Source organism: Papaver somniferum, unplaced genomic scaffold (genome assembly GCF_003573695.1).
Source record: "Papaver somniferum cultivar HN1 unplaced genomic scaffold, ASM357369v1 unplaced-scaffold_133, whole genome shotgun sequence".
In the NCBI taxonomy this organism is placed as follows: domain Eukaryota; kingdom Viridiplantae; phylum Streptophyta; class Magnoliopsida; order Ranunculales; family Papaveraceae; genus Papaver; species Papaver somniferum.
This window is the reverse complement of record NW_020622492.1, coordinates 14,271,382-14,275,255: the sequence shown is the minus strand read 5'-3', so window position 1 is coordinate 14,275,255 and position 3,874 is coordinate 14,271,382. Positions and strand designations below refer to the sequence as shown.

At 34.5% G+C, this 3,874-nt stretch overlaps 1 long non-coding RNA gene across 2 annotated transcripts; it reads right to left on the bottom strand.

Annotated features, from left to right (window-relative positions):
- Positions 1-295: 295 nt before the first annotated feature.
- Positions 296-3,403, bottom strand: LOC113333691. Of its 2 annotated transcripts, none has more exons than XR_003352198.1 (3): positions 1,692-3,403; positions 1,506-1,581; positions 296-1,428 (listed from the first exon to the last, which is right to left on the bottom strand). It is a non-coding gene; the product is annotated as an uncharacterized LOC113333691 (long non-coding RNA). The 2 variants fall into 2 exon arrangements; XR_003352197.1 differs by having other exon boundaries at positions 1,859-3,403.
- Positions 3,404-3,874: the final 471 nt, after the last annotated feature.

The window sequence follows — 3,874 nt, the reverse complement described above, 5'->3', positions numbered from 1 at the left end:
GGGCGATAATAACTAAGTGACCTGATTTTTGGGATTTTGCCAAATTTTTGGTTTTTGACTATTTTCACGGTAGACTAAATTTGGATAATTACTAATATAAATATAAGATAATTACTATAATAAAAGGCTCGTATGGTACAACTAGTAGTTCTAAAACTAATTTTGGACTTCTAATATATGGCATCTTAACGGTGGGTTTCTAATATAAATAATTTCAAAATTGGGCTAGAAATATTTTCCCCCTTTTTTTTTCATAAATATCTAATTTCTTCAAAAACAGTAAATAAGAGTAATCTGACAAACAAAGAAGCTTTTTAACTTCAATAAAGTGACATATATTGCAAAACTCAAATCTCATACATATTCTTTGTCCAAATAACATCCTAGAAAGAAGACCCCCAAACCACATTGCTAAAGATAAAATCCCAAAACAGTCTTGCATAGACTAAAATCCAAAAATAACAATGCCGAAATCGCATGACACCTGGTTTTGGCTAATTGATCAACTGCACGATCATAATATCTCCAAGCTTTCTGTCTTCATCTAATTCCACAACAGTAACTAGCAGGCAAGCTTGACTCATGAAATTCCTACATCAATCAAAACCAACAATGGACATTTAGTAATGCAAAATAAACAAAAGCATGTTAAATAATCTCAAACAGTAAGTAGAGTTACGTGATTGACATAGGAAAATATGAGGAAAGGAAAGCAAAAAGATCACAAGTTGGTGGAAAAAAAGTTCTCCCTGAGATGTTTTATCAGGACTGTTATCTAGATGACTAGCTTAAGTTTCTCAAGACAACAGCTATTGCGGACGCACTGACGCTCTGCCTCTGTACAGATACAAAGATAGCAGTTTTCATAACATTCAATTCTAGTCTCTGAACATATCAGAATAAGAAAAGGAAGAGAGGAAACATGAAGCTTGTGAGCTTTATCTTTTTGAGCATTCACGTCTTGCTCAGCCCATAAATGAGCATCTTCTGTTTCCTATTGTTCATGCTCTACTCACATCAAGACCTACAATACTAGTGTTCCATTAAGTACACTAGATCAAGGCATAATGCTTCCATAAACTGATGACAAAGCTATACTAGCATGTATATTGAGCTAATGATAAAGATCTGATCAAGTCAAATTAGACTTAAGGCAAGATTATGCTAAGATTGTAAGTGGAACAGAAAACTTATCTGCGCGGGTGGCAAACAGGGAGTTGCTTTCTTCCAGTTTCCTGATAGTACTCTCTAGATCCCCTGCAACATAATATAAACAATGAATTCAAGTATCGTAACCATATATAATGTTGCTCCCAATGCTGAAGATGTAACAAAGATTGCGATAAACTTCCCTGAGAGAGAAAAATGTTAGCACTTCGGGAGCTTTCCAATGAAGCCTATTTAATAATCTTTCATATGATGCAAGTGCTGAAAAAATTGAACAAGAAACCTCTTGTCAAATATATCAGAAACAGTTGTAGGGAGGCAACAATAATGTGTCTTACCCAAACTCTAGTGCTTGGTCTTGGTGATCTCTCATAGTTAAGCTAAATCTCCGTCCTGTATCTCCAGAAGTTCCTTCTGCAAAAATGAAAGAAAAAAAATATGCATCACGGATGAGTTAGACGTAAATATTAGAAAAACAAATTACCAACATGAGCGCATAATAATATAAATTTATCTTGCCTCACCTATCAAGGTCTCATATTGAGTATCCTCGTCACAGAAGGTCAAGAGGAAATTCTAAACCTCCATTTGTGTTCGCCTTGTGGTCACTCTCACAATATATACAGGGGTGAAAAAATAACAGAACCATTTGAACTGAGTTAAATCCCTACAAGAGAAAAGGCTTCGCTACCTGATTTGTGAACAGATATCTCAAGCAGCTAGGGAGCTGCTATCCTTCAATCAGTCCTTCTCTTTTGTTGACTCCGTCTGTTTCTTTCATAAGGAAGTTGCCTTGGTCCAACAAAAAGCGGGTTGAGCCTCCAGCTCTGAAATTCTCTACTAGAGAGGGGGAACTGCAACTAATTAGTAACTCGAAGTCAAGATTTTCTGCAAAGTGACAATATACGAATGGCAAGGGAAAAAGGAATAAAACAACATGATACTCCATATAAACTAACTAAAGAGGACTTCAATACCAACTAAACAGTACAAACAACAAATAATTTCTCAAATTGATGATGATTGTCGGTATTCCTGCACACAACAATATAATATATAGTACTAGGAGTCAGGACCACTAAACATCCATTAATTTGTATCTAAGAGCTAAATTTGCCAAAAAGAGGCAGGAATAAAAGATTAAAGCAAATGAAAAAGTTAATGCATCCACCTCTCGAGAAGCTACATCCATTTGAACCGAACAGGTCCACAAAGTAGCACCTCTTCTTCTCCAGAGGTAAAGAAGCAACCAGGAAGTGAGAGTGCAGTAAAGGATGAATTCAAAAACGTGTCTGAGAATTCACTGAAACCAAGACAAGTGTACTAATTGGACATGGCTAATATTACTGTGAAACTTATCCGTTTTTACACAGACCTTGCCTCTCCGGCTGAAAATCCAGATCAAAATCAACCTCACTTATCCACTACCAACCCTGCAACTTGACCTGTTATGGCCTCAAAACATTTCTTATGTCTACTCAAATGTATTCGTGAGTTCTAGTATGCATGTACGGCCATTTCTCACTGAAAAATGATAGTAACAAGTTTCTACAAAAATTCTAAGCATAATCTGAACAAGAAATAGTAATTCTCCGTATATAGTGTACAATAGATTCATAATTTCATTGCAACTTACTTCCTTTTTCCCGTCGATTTTAAATGTGATTAACAATTACAAAAGAAAAAAAAAAAAAAAGAAGTCTACTGAGAGATAAATCTGCCAAAATTGCAAAACTAACTGAAATTAATCTGTAAATTTTAAACAATTAAACTAAATCTACAAAAGCATTTCCAAGTTAAACACGATCACTAAATCATTCACATCCATCGACGTAAAATTCCCAACTAGATCTATAAAATCTAAACCTCAAAATCCAGTAAACAACCACTAACAAAACTAAATTTTTACAAGAGAAAAGTTTGAAAACACCTGATCGCTTATTTCCTTCAGAATTCCAGTTCAGTATCCTGATCGCTTCATCTTACAAACTTGAGTTTTAACAATATATATGGTTCAAATTGAACAAAAACGTATACCAATCAAAAGCCTGTCTAGCAAAAATTCTCGATCTGTAGATCTCAAAGGTAGATTTGTATTCTCTGTTAAATAAATCGTAAGGAAACCAAGCACACCCGAGTATTGAATTAAATCTAGGGTTTACTTTTTCTGGAGAGGAATTCTCGAGAAGAGAGAGAGAGAGAAATGAATCGATTTCTTTCAGGGGTACATTAATTAAATGCCCGTGGCCCAACACAAATACTCTCCTCCAAAATAATAATACCTTCCTCAAAAACACGTAACGGTTAGATTACTATAATGCCCCTAAATAAAATACCAAGATTATAACATTGGGGACTCATTTATTCCTGTAGCCGTCACGCACGATCTTTCTGTCTCCTTCATCTCTTCTCTCTGGTTCTATAACTACAGAAGAAGAAAAAAATTTGAATCAAAATAAAAACCAAAACCGTCGATCAAAACTGAAAAAACAAACCGTCAATCTATATAAATCAGTAACCCAACTCATTAGATTCATTTTTAGTTTCAACGATCAAAAATCTGAGAAGAAATGATAGAAAACTAGGGTTTTATGAGTTTGAAGATTTAAACACAAGATTCAAAGAGGTAAACAAGGTTTTTATCTTTTACTTACTGTTATTGGTGAAGATTTTGGTTTTGATGGTGATTTTTTAAGGTTTTAGTTTT